The sequence below is a fragment of the Ambystoma mexicanum genome, chromosome 1p (assembly GCF_040938575.1).
Source record: "Ambystoma mexicanum isolate Mex_15411 chromosome 1p, UKY_AmexF1_1, whole genome shotgun sequence".
Lineage (NCBI taxonomy): Eukaryota > Metazoa > Chordata > Amphibia > Caudata > Ambystomatidae > Ambystoma > Ambystoma mexicanum.
In genome coordinates, this window is record NC_090921.1 from 807602296 (window position 1) to 807617831 (window position 15536).

A 15536-nucleotide genomic window follows, 5' to 3' on the forward strand; every position below is an offset into this window, starting at 1 on the left:
CGCTGCAGTCCCTCTTAAGCCAGTTGGATGCAAGGTTGCCTCTCATGGGTGCGCCCCCGGTGATGCCCGTCGTCGACGAGGCAGGTCCCATTCAATGTCAACAGCTGAGTTGCCGGTCTCCCGTCCGGTCAGCGAAGAACCCCCCCACCCCCGCTCACAAGGTCCTAGAGACTCCATCTCGGACATTTCATTGTCGCCGCCGAGAGACCCTACATAGGAATCGGATGGAGAAGTAGAAACTCCTAGAAGCCCGGCACAACCGTCACCTCCAGATGACATCAGGGCCTTTCAATCGATGATGGCGAAAGCCTGTATTGAATTTGGTCTGACCCCAGAGGAAGAACGGAAGGAATGCTTCTTATTTGGGGAAGAGAAGAAAGTCAATCTTTTCGGTTCCGTTTCTGGACCACGTTTGGCAGGAAGGCTTACGTACCATGCGCCATCCATTTTCAGAGCCTGCAATCAAGGGCAGGTTAGAAAAGAAATTTAAGGCCCGGACTCTACTCCTAGGTGTTTGACCGCACAGCCCCCTCCTGAATCAGTACTGTCAGTGGCGGCTAGCAGAAAAGCTAGGAGCGACGACAGTCAAGGCGGCTAACTCGTTAGCTATTATGGCACAATACGACCGTGAAATGTGTCATTGCTTGGCCCCCATCTTGGAACACCTGCCCGAAGAACACAGAAAGACACCCATGCTACTGGTGCGTGACGGTGAGGAGGCATCAAATCACACTATCAACATCGCTGTAGATTTGGCAGAGTCGGGTTTCAAGCAGATAAATAATGGCGTGGCACTAAGGAGACAGGCCTGGTTAAAGTGTACAGACTTTAGGCCGGAAGTCCAGTATAAAGTGCTAGACATGCCATGTGAAGGTGAGCAGTTATTTGGGGAAAAGGTAGACGAAGCCCTCAAAGGCATGAAGAAGGATTCAGATACTGCAAGATCACTGGGGGCATTACAAACTGGACGAGCGTTTCAGCCTTTTCGCCCCTTCCACGCAGCTTCGGGGAACTCTCGATTTGCCACATCCAAGGAGCGGAATTACAATAGATCGACATACTCCTCTCAAGGATACAGGCAAGCTGTCCATGCGACACGCAGAAGCCGGGATTTTCAGACTTCTAGAAGGAGAGGAGGACAGTCTTCGTCTACCAAAAGTAAGTAATCGAAATCTTAGCGATGACAATCTTCAAGACGTTCTGGGAGGCAGAGTGTCCCATTGCATCGACGAATGGGAAAAAATAACATTGGACCGTTGGGTGTTGGACTCGGTGAAACAAGGCCACTCTTTGCATTTCAAGATCACGCCATCTCCCATTCCTCCTGTGTATTCGGCGCAACCCCATCTTCACATCTTACAGCAGGAGGTTGTGCTTATGCTGCAGAAAGGGGCTATAGAATTGGTTCCGGTGGCCGAGAGAGGCATGGGGGTCTACTCATGTTACTTTGTGATCAAAAAACCCAACAGCAAGTGGCGACCCATTCTGGACCTTCGAGCTCTCAACAAAACTCTGCACCGCCTGAAGTTCAAGATGCTTATACTTCAGGAGGTCATCCGGTCGATACAACTGGGGGATTTTCTGGCGTCGTTGGACTTACAAGACGCATATTTCCACATACCCATGCGTCGTCTCCCAGGATGTTTACTAAATGTTTGGCTCCGGTGGCAGCATGGCTTCGACAAGAAGGTCATCACGTCTAGCCTTACCTGGATGACTGGCTAGTAAAGGGCTCATCGCCGGCAGTAGCGCAAGCAAGCCTAGACGTTACAATGCAGCTGCTTCAACGGTTGGGCTTCGCAGTCAACTTTGAAAAATCCTTTTTGTCTCCCTCCAGGAGCTTGGTGTTTTTGGGCGCAGAGTTCCAGGCTCACTCAGGACTGGTGAAACCTTTAGAGAGAGTTCAAAAACTCAAGCAGAAAGCGGAGGAATGGAGAGCTGGAACCAGAGTGTCAGAAGAAGATACGTGTCGCATCTAGTAGCCATGGCATCATGTATCCCGCTAGTGAAGAACTGTTGTCTCTTCATGAGGCCTATGCAAGAATTTCTGGCGGACCGATGGTCTCAAAGTCGTGGATTGTGGTCCGACAAGTTGATGATCAACAGCAAGCTGCTAGAAGCGCTTCGGTGGTGGCAACTCTCTGACAATCTGACAAGAGGGATGCCTCTGCTAGAGCCGGAATTTCAATCCACAATTGTGACGGATGCCTCTCAAACAGGATGGGGAGCTCATCTGGGATCCTTACAAGTTCAAGGCTGATGGTCCCCAGGAGAATCGAGCCTTCACATCAATGTACTGGAACTAAGAGCGGTCCGTTGGGCTCTGAAGTCATTTTTGCTGTGCATACAAGGATCTGCTGTGAGAGTGTTAACGGACAATATGACCACGATGTTCTACCTCAGGAAACAAGGTGGCACTCATTCCAGAATGCTCTCGAGCGAGGCTCAGGAACTATGGCATTAGGCCCTCGAACAAGACATCAACATAGTGGCTTTTCACCTACCAGGGGTGAACAATGTACAGGCAGACTCTCTCAGCAGAGCGATGAACCAACTCCACGAGTGACAGCTGAACGATCAGCAAGTGTTGAGCATTTTCAGGAAATGGGGTCGTCCTTCGCTTGATCTCTTCGCAACCGGGGAGAACAAGAAGTGCAAGCAGTTCGCCAGCAGATGGCTGCAGCCCAATTCACTGGGAGATGCGTTCTCCTTCCCGTGGACGGGCAGGTTCGTATACGCGTTCCCTCCGTTTCTGCACATTCGACGGACCCTGCACTGGATTCACAAATATCCACGCCGTGTGATTCTGATCGCCCCTCACTGGGCCAGGCAGCTGTGGTTTTCGGACCTGTTGCATCTATCCGTGGCAGAACCAGTGAGATTTCAAGTAACGCCGGACCTTCTATTCCAAGACAAAGGAGCAATTTGGCATCATGACCCGAGCTCCCTCAGCCTGACGGCTTGGCTCCTGACTTCTCTGAGTTTGGTGTCTGAACATTTCTATGGATTGTCGCTGCATTTTAGAGGCGGCGAGAGCTCCGTCTGCGAATGTCTCATACGCATGCAAGTGGAAGAAATTCTGTGTGTGGTGTAAGGATCAGACGGGGGTGGACATTTTAAACATTTCATCGGAGAAAATTCTGCTTTATTTATTACACTTGGCGAGAGGAGGTTTGTCTTTCTCCTCCATAAAAGTTCACTTGGCGGCCATTTCAAGGTTTACTCGAAAGAGGCACTCGACTCCGTTGTTCAATGATCGACTAGTCAAGCATTTCCTGAGATGTTTATTTCGGAATTTTCCTCCGGCCAAGAAGTTCCCTCCTGGTTGGAGTCTCAATCTGGTGCTATCAGGGCTAATGAAGGCTCAGTTCGAGCCTATGTCGTCGTCACCCCTCAAGTTTTTGTTGTGGAAAATGGCCATTACTTCAGGCAAAAGAAAATCGGAGCTGCAAGCGCTGGTGATTGATCCTGCATACTTACGTTTCTTCAAGGACAAGGTGGTGTGACACAACTAACCTTCATTTTATTCTGAAGGTACCAACCACATTCCATAAACACTCTTCTAATGTGCTACCAGCATTCTTCGCTGCGGCTTCCTCTTTGGCAGAGAAGGCTCTCCATATGTTGGACGTCAAAAGTTTTATCTGAGCCGTACTCAAGATTTCAGGCATACGAGACAACTATTTGTGGCTTATGTACCCTCTGAAAAGGGAAGACCAATCTCCAAACAATGGCTAGCATGCTGGGTTTCGTCAGCTATTGCCTTCTGTCATTCTAAAGTGGGGAAGCCTCTGGAAAGGCGTCCGAAGACTCACTCGACAAGATCCACCGCGTCATCAGCGGCGTTGTGGTCGGGAATTCCGCTGGTGGACATCTGTCAGGCGGCTTCCTGGTCGGTGCTGCATACATTTTCTCTGCATTATTGCCTGGAGCAACAGCATGCAGCAGATGTGCAGATGGGACATGCAGTCCTGCAACACCTGTTTCCGTAAGGTAAGCCCCCACAGAGGGGGGTACCCATTTCAATGTACCATGAAAGATACCAACGCTGGAGAAATGGAGTTACAGGTAGGAAACTACTCCCTTCTCACTTTAGAAATCTCAGGGATTGCTTATTTATCAGTCTCTGAGCCCTGCTCAACCGGCTTCTCTAGGTATCCTTCTGTCTAACCCAGTCCTCTATCGAGATTAGGCTCCACTGGCTCAATTTACTCCACTTATTGCTCTCACTGGCCTTCTTTATTTTGCCACAGCATGCTTTCTTTTTCACCTTATCCCAGCTTAACTCTCCTGCAGCATTATATCCTAGGAACACTGTCCTATCTCCCACCCATTTATGAAGATTCTGTCGCCTTTTGTACCTGAGCTGATTACATAATTGCGAAAGCGAGGGTCCTGAAGTGTGGATCTTCTTTCCTATTGGCTTGTACTCCGTGATGGGGCCTTGTACAATAGTTCCACATGCTACCAATGATTATGGCCAGTGATCGTGATTCCTGCTGGTGGGGTGTATATTGGATTAACAAGGATCAGCCCCAGTTCCCATGGCCCAATAAATAAATACTGATAGATAAATACTGTCTGCCATGTTGGAATCGGGAGGGCAGAGTAAGGACACCAAGTGGCGCTGACTTGCGTGCCTCTTCACGTTTCTGTAAGCAAGATAGTTATTTGAAGCTGGCGATGCACAGACCACAAGCGTTTGAGTCTGTATGATCGCTGAAGGGTTTTTGTGGAACCCTCTTCTGGAGTCCATGCCGGAAGCTTGCAAACTCGGCTTATGTTTACACGTGTCTCCCATTCGGTGCCCCGAATGGAGATCATGGCCCGTGTACAATCACCCATCAATATTGTAAATGGAAACCTCTGGCTCTAAATTTTATTCTCTAGTGGGATTCTCTCGGACAGAAGATAAAGTTCTTGGGATCATAAAATTTCCCATAATATGGCCATCTCTGAGACAGAGGCCTCCTCTTTTCCCACAGAGACCCTTCCTTATACTAGGCATTGCCTTTCCCCATGACTCCAAAATGAAAGTGCTGAGAGATCCTGGGGGTTCCTCCATTTACCACCTCCAGAAGTTGCACCATGGAACAGATGAATTTCCCAACCCACAAAATGTTTCCATTACTAATCGGAGCCAATGAACAGGTGACCTTATCACGACAGTGGCGAAACGGGTCAGATTGCCTGCACTCTGCCGGCTTCAACAAAACTGGAAGGAGGAATTCCTTTAAATGATGACATTTTTTGAAATAAGGTTTATATGATTGGAATAAACCTTCAGATTTCTTTGCTTTTTTGATCCTTGAAGATTACACACGTGAGTGCTGCATGCCATAACGATAATAGTGATTTGTCAGACCCTGTTTATGGACCTTCTCGTTGTTAGGGAGAATTCTCTATTTAGGCTGAATTTCCTAACCTAGTGAGTCCCCCAGCAGCTTTGCTGGATTTCTGGAGTTTGTTTTTTTCTCCTGCCAAGAGTGAGACTCTTTTTCTCCCACTCTTGGACATGATTTATGGTGTTCCTTTGACTGTTAATGTGTTTTATGGGCTATGGGGTCCTTTACTCCATAGGGTCTCATGTGTTTTTACTATGTGTGTTACACAGCACCCTCTGTGCCGTAACACAGCGGTGTCATAGTGACACCCCACCATAGACTCCATACCCTGGGGCTGACTACTGTCTCCCAGGGCATGTAAAGTCACCGTTGGCTTTACTAGTCCCAAATTATTAACAGAAACCAGTACAAACCATCATATTGTGGACGTACTGGTCGGGGCAATTCGATTGCCCTGGGGTCTGTTAGTCGAGGAGGCACGTCTCCGTCCCCCCTGATTGAGTTTTGGCTGGTGGCAGTGGAAACTACTTTTTATATTCGACCGCGAACATCTCCCTATGGGATTTTCCCATTGTTCGAGGCTACCAACTTTAATTATTTAATTCTCATAGACTCAAACATACCGCCGGTTTATTTATTTAATATTAATTCGCCGGTTGGTATTTTTTGCCAAGACTCGATTCTAAAATGGCGTTTGTGTTCTCTTCTGTGACTCCAACCCAAGTCGAGCCCTTTGTTCCACTTTTTGGCGGGCTTCTCCACAGAAGCCTCCAAGTGGTGCCACTCTGTCTGGGTACCACAGGGGTTGTGGGAGGGGGTTTAGGCACCCTGGACTGAGTTACCTTGGTAACTCAAGTCGCACTCTTGTGTGATTGGCCCAAGTGGTGAGCGGGCCGGCTCACCACTTAGCATGTTTGATTGACAGCTAGGCTGAGTGAATGGGGGTATGCTGCATAAAAGCAGGGCTTTAGGGACTGGAACTTCAGAAGTCGCCACAGGACCTGAGAATCCGAGGGGGAGAAGCTGAGCCGACCTACCACGACAACACCACCGGTGGAGCCCTGCGGAACCGACTAACCACTTCCCGACGACAGAGAAGATCTCGCGGCTGGAGAGGCTTCTTCCCCTGACTGGTGGGCACAACCAGTTTACCTTCTTAATTCGCACCCCAGACCGGTTTGTGGTCGAATTGCCCGTGCCAAGCACCCCGGCAGCCGGATAGCCACTCACCACTGAACCACGAATCAACGGACCGCTCCTTGTACCTGAGAAACTCCGCGGCTGGTTTCTTCCCTGGCAGTGCAACAGACTCCTGTCTTCCTCCCCGACGAGATCCTCTCTTCCCCCAGACGAAGCACCGACTTGCATCCGCTGCCAGGAACAACTTGTTCTCACCACTTTAAGGTACCGTGTCCGCCAAGCCTCCCTTTCTAATGATTGCTACAAGGTAATAATAATTCCTTAACCTTCTGAATTGGGCTGGCCGCCTTGACCCTCTGACTGGTCCCTCTCTTTGATCCAACTCCTTTTTGAACCGTTACAAGACTTTTGTGCACTGCAACCGTGTGACCTTGGACACATTTAGTTTGGCTCCTCTTATGCGGATCCGGCCTACTGACTCTGAATTCCTCGTGTTACTTTGCCTTCCTCCCTTGTTGTGTTCGTGAAAAAGTGTTGGGATCTGTTTCAATTTATTCTCTGCTTTTCTCTCCCTTTAAAAACGAATTATTAGAGTGCCATCTACGTTAAGCGCTCACCACTGTCTGAAAATAAGTGGGACTTTACTTAAGACTTGTCTAATATTCTTTTAAGGGAGTGTATATCTTTTAGTGACCGTGTTTTTGAATTGCTTACTATTAGTGCCTGTGTGTTTTTCTAGATGTGGTTTTAAATACATAATTATATCTCTTTTACACCAAGCCCTGGTCAGTGTTTACTTGTTCCATTTTGTTCTCTTGACCTATTGTGAATACTCTGTATAATGTCTAACTCTTCTTGAGGGAAGTCTGACAGCTCAGCCACAGCTACCAAGTGAATCTGTGTGGTACAGACTGCTACCAAGTGGGTTTACTGCCAAACACCTGTAGTCCTAAATCTATTGCAGTGGTCCCAGAGGGAACTGCACAGGTTTCTGCCTAACAGTTTCCACTGGGGCACGCAAGCCTTACGCCACTCCCCTCCCTTGAGCATGTGACCAGGCCACGCTGTTACAAGGGAATGGGGGCTCAAAGCGAGGAAAGATTTCTTCTTTAGGACGTCTGAAGGCAGTCAGCTGCCATTAGCACATGGAAAGCCTCCTTGTTGGTCACTGGGGAAACTGAAGGCAGGTCTCTCAGAGCGAGGCTCTTCCATTGCAATGTGGGGATTTGTGGCTCAAAATGATGGTAGTTCTCTGAAGGATTCTAGAAAATATTTAAATTGTATTCCATGTGTGGGCTTCTTTTTTGGTTGGTCTCGTTTAATGTTTCTTTCATACATGTTGAAGCAGGATTTTTTTATTTTCTGCATCTTTATTATAGGTTTGTTGCTACCATCCTAATCCATGCTGTTGCATAGCCTTGTGTCTAGGTGGCGGTGCATAGGTTTTCCTTGCATCCGAGGAGACACATGGCGATTTCATGACAGAACTTCTCAGTGAGTCATGTTACTAGTGGAAACACAGAAAACATTTGCCTGACCTGGAGCAAATTTTCTGGCACCATGGGAAAACAAACATGGGAGTATATGGAGTGTGACATTTTTCATCCTGATGAAGGCCCCCTACTAGCCAGAGCCATAGAGCACTAAGTTCGAAGCGGACCAAAACACAGCATGTCGACAACAGATTAGATATCAATGTCACATTAAATTTAACAATCTTGTTGTGCTCAAATTTGTTCACATTGAGTTGCTATGAATTTATTATACTAAACAATTGGCACGATGATGCAAACATCGGTATCTGAACAATATGAATTTTTGAGATTTTGTATTTTAACATAGTTTTGTTCTAAATATATGTATGTGTTTTTAGGCATTGTCTTTTTAGCCTTAAATGTGTTTTTTGCAGAGTTGTGTTTAATCTGGATTATTCTAGTATGATCAATTAATGGAGGTTTTGGATCTGCTGTATTAGAGAAAGGTTCCTGCAGTTGCTTTGGTTAAATATTGCGATATCTGGACATTGGGCCTCATTACAAGGTTGCCGGTCTGGTAACAACGGTGCTGGTAAGCTACCGGTACCGTTGTTACCTAACTGGCAAACTACTAGTTCTGCGAGCGGGTGCCTTTCCGCCCACTAGGTCCTGGCACCCGCTTCCCGGGCGCCGGAAAAAAAATGACTGCGGCAGCCGTGCCGTTTTTACCAGCATGGCTATCGCCGGACTCATAACAAGGCCCATTGTGTTTTACAATAAAGATTTTCCATAATAACTTACTAGAAAGTCTTAATTCTATTAAAGACACGGAGGCAAGCATTATGCTTCTCTTCCTTTATTATTACATATCAGGAAAAAGCTCAGCAGCAAAATATTTTGTGCACATTATATATTCAACATACACATAATGAAGGTGCATCAAACATATAACAAAACACCATTAAGTACTATCCCAAGTACACTTATTTGTTCATTAAATACTGTAAATCCAGAGTCACCACATCGTAACCCAGATGGCTAGTTTCCCTTCCGAATTGATTTATTCCAATTTGTCCAACTTTAGACCATTTCAGTCTGCACCTACACTAAGCATGTCTTCATCTACATTCATTCATTGTTCATCTTCTAAGATGGCCGCCTCTTTTTACCAAGTCTACTATTTAGATTCACTCCAATAGTCCTACAACTATTGTTACGCACATCGGCCACGCTTCACGGACCGTCGCTGCACTGAGGGTCCTGCACTGGCGTATGAGCGTCTCATGCATAGCAACAATCTCCGGGGACGTCTTCTCTCTTGGATGGGCTTGGACGACCTCCATTCACTCCGCACTCTACGTTTCGTCTCCCTATGGCACACTAACTACAAACACAAGTAAGCAGCATTTAATAATACGAGGCGATTTCGCTGTGATACTGCAGTGCTGTCTGCATACATGTCACACAGACACCAATTTACAGCGGCCGCTATTTCTCTTATAGGCCCGGACACCAGACTGCCTAGAACTTTAAAAGTTAGACTACGAGCCACTCGTGCGTTGCCATGCGAAATCACTGGTCATGGTGTGAGCCTGCTGGGCATCCCTCAGCGGTGAGTGTTTGCCCTTTTACTGTTTCACACTCCTTGACGTGCCACTTATGGCATTTTACACTTATCGCTGCACTTATAATTTATCTTCTATAGTGTACCTGACTTCCTTACTCTCCGTTGGATGAATCTCGTTTGAATTCCATTCAGAGTTTTTTCTCCGCACATACAAAGCGGTTTTCTTTATCCATTGAAGTACTGGACTTTTCTAGTCTTGGAAAGCAACATACTTTACTTTATATTTTTTCTGGTAGTATACCAGTGCCCTTGTAATCTATTATGTATTCCTAATAGATCTTTGGAGTAGCGGCCATCCCTCGTTTCGATTGTTTGTGACTCTGGATACAATTGAATCATAACTGCTGGTCATGTTGACCTATTGTAGTTACCTCATCTTTGTTTTTCTATCAAAAAAGTTTGAAGATTTTGTTGATCAGATTTCTCTGGGAACACACTTAACTTAACATTAACTCCAAATGTATGATGCAAATAACTGGAGAGCTCTAAAATATCTGATTGTATATATTTCTCTATTTTCAGTGATTGATTCATTGTTCTGGGCTCTTGATGAAGAGAATGAATTTCTCGAAAAGTGTCAGCCAATATCAAATGAATTGAATCCCCCCTGGACTTTGCGTTTGGAATAAAGAATCCTGTACTCTTTATACTGGATGTCATTACTGCATTTACCCAAATTTGCGTTACTATAAAACATTTATTTTAATATATATCTAATCGACTATTGTATGAAACTGAACTTCAAGGCGTCACACTGACGCAACCCAAAGGTGTGCAGGGGACGGGAGGGTTCCGTTTTGGATCCTCTTTTCTCTCTTTTTGTATTTTCAGTATCCCTGTGCCAGGGCTGCTTTTCCTCCCCCGCACCCTAAAATTCCTTAATTGTTGCTAAATTGGTACATGTAAGCAATTACTCTAAATTTTAGTGTGTGCACCTTCCATTCTTTCCCACACTGCATTGATTTGGCATGATCTGTGAAATAAGTGTACCTGGGTGCAATGCATGTGTTGCTCAATCGTTTTTTTCATGCTTATTTTATGTATTTATTGGTCAAAATACGTTCTATCAGCAGAGGACATTGAGAAAGACCAGTTTCCGCGACTCCTACTCCAGCACCATATAAACACATCAGTGGTATTTTCTCCAACGGCCATATTTAATATGGTTGTATCCCCAAACGTAGCTTAGCACTACATAGCCAGTAACGAACATGGTAACTCCGGCAATTCCCCCCCTTCTTCACATTAATGTACTTATTAAAATATCGGTCATGACCTCTGCAAAGAGCTCCAATAATCCCATTTGGGGTAAAAATTCGAGTTGCCAGCCAGGAAGGCAGCTGTGCCAACTTAACATCCATCAGTCTTTGCTGTCGGAGTGGTACTGGTTTGTCTGCCATCTTAGAGACCTAGAGATGTCACTAGCCATTTACGTGTTGATCAATCTTGAAATTGTAATGGTGCAGCAGGCCATGTGTCGATGGCTTATGGTACAATATTGGTAGGTATCAGGGTTTCATGGCCACTGCATGTAGATGGAGAATGAGCATTGCCAGCAGGTGACATGTTCACAGTTTTCCCTGCTGTGATTGTCGCAGGCCATATGTACCAGAACCACCAATTACCTGGAACATTACAACATACCCATGCCATGCACACAGAACATTGATGGCAATCCTTAATATGTATATTCCTGAGGTGGCAGCATGATTGCAAGGCATGCATATTTGCTGTGGCTCCTCTGCACCTAGTGAGTGTCAGTCATCAAACTCCATGTTCCCCTATGATGTTGAATGCAATAATTTTTTACATGTGTTGTCTGTGGTGTGGCCCGTCCGATTTGGGGATCCCGGTCCATGAGCCACATTTTACATCATATGCCCTATGCTACGTGCATACCACAACAGACATCTTTGTGTAGTATGAATCTTCTATATATGGTCAACAAACCTCTACCACACCAATTTCCAACATGTATGGTTGTTTGGCTGGTGTACTTGTCGATGCAGGGCCAGGGAAATGACAGTTGTAGGGTTCACTGTACACATTGCCATGGTGGTATCATACTTGCCAACCCTACAGATTTAGGCAGTAGGCTACTGCTTTTTAAGCAGTCCTACCTCCTACAGATTGGGTGACAGATCCTACTGCTTTTTACAATGGAAGTTGATTTATGTGACTCTAAGGCAGGCTGCAGGACAAAGCATGCAACACATTAATTTGTCTGTGTAGTGGGCTAGTAGGTGATTACTTTGATTGGGCTCAGACCAATCCAGTACCCTTAGGTGAACCACCAGTGAAGGCAAGCGGCAGAGCGTAACATCATCACACAGCATCTGCCTATCAGACTGACGGGGTATCAGTCTCCATGTAATTCAGTGTTCAACGTGCACTGCAGGAATACATATGTATTGGCCAGGTTGCTGCTACAGAGCAGTGGCAAACGTTGCCTACCAGCTCTCTGTGATTAGGTTCGGTGTAATACATTTTTATTTTTCAATTTTTTTTTTATTTGAAAAATCTACAGTTTTAACATATGTAAAAACTTTTGTTTAAATTCTACTGACATTGCACCAAACCCCTCCAAAACCAATAGCTCTTCACATCAAGGAAAGGAAGAAGGCAGATGATCAGAAACAAAGATAAGAATACATCAGCCAGTTTGTACACAGCATGCAAGAAATCAATTCATTCTCTGTTCATTTTCACCAGAACACAGAATTGAGTCTTGAAATCACAGCTCAAAACGGGCATTTCAGAAGTGCATCTAGATAGTTTACAATTGCACCAACATGTTTTGCATTTGCACCAGATGAAATCTTAAGCCACCAAGTGAACATATCATCATCTAAGCGAGCAAATTGACCCAGGTGTATAGATCGCAAGGCACTAGTTTTCTCGCACTCAATGATTAGGTGTTTCAGCGAAGCCAATGAACAGAAGCGACATAGATTGTCTTTTACCAGTTTGTCTTTTAGTTGCCAAAGTATTTCCTTAGATTTCAAGATATTCAACCGAAACCTGAGGAATTGCTCGCGATAATAGCGAGAAGGAGAATGCATTAAATAATGCAACTGAAGATTTCGCTTTTTTTGACCAATGTCTAGCCAGTATGTTGAAGATAGCTTTTCTCGTTTATCTATGTTGATGATCCAAGCCCAATACTTAAATTTCTTTTTTGCAACTTGTGGTCTAGTCAAAAGATCAAACTCAGAGATTCCTGCGGCATCAACCCAGGCTTGTACTCTCAGACGCCACATATCTAATAAGGTAGCATTGGTATCAACATAGAATTTGTTGAATATTTGATAGGCGGGCATTGGATTCTCAACAGACATTTTTCGCAATAATGTGATTGATTTCCAAATCACATGGCTATGCAGTGAGTTCAATGACAGTTCATCACGTAAAGATATCATTGAGACGCATTGTGGTAGATGGAGAACATAGCGCCAAAAACGCCCCTCTAGAGAATTCCAAATGCGCTCGCTGATGTTCCAGCTGACCTCAGCACCAAAAGTTAGTATAGGTACTACCTTTTGTAAGTAGAACGTTAAGACCGGGGATAATGAAAATTTGCCATAACTTTTGTTTATTTTTGCCGCTTGAAAGGCAAGACTCATGGTTTTTAATTTCAGGTCTTTCACCCATTGATGTTCACAAATGGAATTGTTAAACTGCACACCCAAGTATCTTATTCTACAGTGTCAAGGAACTGGCCGTCTACAGTCCACCTAGTAATTAAATTTGGCGTTAACTTACCTTTCAGAATTATACATTTTTAGCATTTGAAAATCTTTCCATGTTGTGCTGTTTGATGGGTTGTGTATTTTAGAATGCTTCAATGGTGCCAACAATGTATGTTTTCTATTTTCCTGTGTTGTCATTGTTATGCGAATTATTATTTTTGAAACTTGAAAATCATATATCTTTTTGGTCACAGAATGTTGGCAAGTATGTGGTATGGGGCTGTCCTTCACCTTACTATCATGCACCTTTGCATATAAATTGCCATACATTGGGCCTCATTATGAGGTAGGTGGTAGCCATGGTGCTTTTAGCACCATGGCTACCCCCTTTCCGCATTCTGGGTCCGGGTTCCCGAAATAGGGACTTACCGGCGTTAAGGAAGGCACCCGCTAAGGGACCTCGGAATAGGGTGGTAAGGGATTACCGGCACCGGTGTCCTTACCAGTGCCGGTAATCCCTTTCCACCTACCTCGTAATGAGGCCCATTGTAACATTTTGGTTCTTCATTGACGTTTTTTGGTGATGTCATGGCTTTCTCTCAGCCTGAATTAGTACATCTTTGCTATACCTTTTGTTAGCATAGGGCCTTTGTCCTGTGTTGTCAGTATGTAGCCGTTGGCTATGTTGCCCATTGATGTTTGTGTCATACATTGGTACACCCTTGCTTGTATAAATTTCACGTATGCTGGTTTAACATGTGCCACTTTTATGAGCTGCTCTTTCGTGTGCTGTAAGGTGCAGAAATAATGCACATAATGGCATATATTTGGGTACAGACGTTTATTAATCAAGAAAGGGTTGCAGAAAGGCCTCTATCCCTAAAGCTACACGCTTTTTCTCTGCCTCAAAGAAAACAAATGAAATCATCAGGATGTCCAAAACCAAAAAGTCTGTCAATGTTGTGTCTCAAAAGCCTACTTCTGCCCCTAACTCTAACATTTTAAACCAACTGTGCAAGGATGATCTCTTCCCAAAGTAAAGTGTTCATGGTAGTTCCAACAAACTGAAAAGTTCCCAGCCTCTCGGGCAATCAAAACTGATGAAGTAAACAGTGTTCATGAGTATATCACTCCAAGGCTAGGGTTGTGTTAATTTCCCCTAGACATCTACTTGGATTGCTTTTAGGCTTCTGATCCCTGTATCCTTTTGGGTAAATGTCCCTCAGTAATTCACAAGGGTACACTTCTTAGATTCACAGTTCTCATATCCCAGCAACCTGGCACACTTCCCTACTAAGCATAGGATTATGTCCTCTTCACTTTCAGGGTCCTTGTCCCCCTTGCTCTCCACCTCTTATGTGGGTGCGGGACTCAGAATCGCAAGGATCTGAATGGCAGGTTTCAAAATTCAGGGGAGCTGGGAGCTATTTAGCTCCTGCTTATAGCCTCAGAAGAGCCCTGTTAGCTTGGCACCTGCATCTACTAGGAGCGACCTTCGGCTCCCAGCGCCAACTGATGCCAAACAAATACTCCTATGTGTATTTAACTCTGTTCATTTGGGACAGTTTATTAATAAGCATTAGAGCACATCTGTATGACATTTAAAGCATGTGGGGTCATATAAATAAGCAAAATGTTAAGATGGCAGCTTATGCTGAAGTTAGATTTGCAGAAGGCTCTGTACTAGCTCCTTGTTCCCCAGTGGTAGCCCCTGCTCACTGGTTAATGCCGGATACCCTGAAGCTGCTTTTAGCTCCTGCTTATCTAATCTTAATTTCTATCCTTGGAACGGCTTTGTTTACTCTCCTGCCAAGCCGTTGTCCTCTCGTGGACTGTCCCAGGCCCTCTAGTTCCTTGTTACTTCAGGTCTTTGCATTTCAAATGGGTACGGGTCCAAGACTCGCAATATAGGATTGTATGTCCTTGGTTTACTCTCCTGCCAAGCATACCACTATCACTTGTTTGCTCTTTTTTCACTCAGGGTCCCAGATCCTCTTATACTCCTATGTCCTGCCCCCTTTCCTCCATACTTGTGGGACATTCCATCCTTGGGGACGGGACCAGAGCACTTTTGTAAAAAGCATTAAAAATAGATTTTTTTTTTGTCCTTCTATTTTTACGCGGCATATGGCTGTAACCCTGCCCTCCTGAGCTGAAACCTGTGCATTGCCCCTCAGTACTATTCTTCGTGCAGTCAGGGCTGGACGCACTTGCATCACCAGGAATGTTTTTATTCCCTTTGTCCTTCCTGCTCCGGTTC

The 15536-nt window shown here is 45.1% G+C and overlaps 1 pseudogene; it reads right to left on the reverse strand.

Annotated features, from left to right (window-relative positions):
• Positions 1-10716: 10716 nt before the first annotated feature.
• Positions 10717-11003, reverse strand: LOC138565405 (ATP synthase subunit f, mitochondrial pseudogene; annotated as a pseudogene).
• Between the last annotated feature and the right edge of the window lie 4533 nt (positions 11004-15536).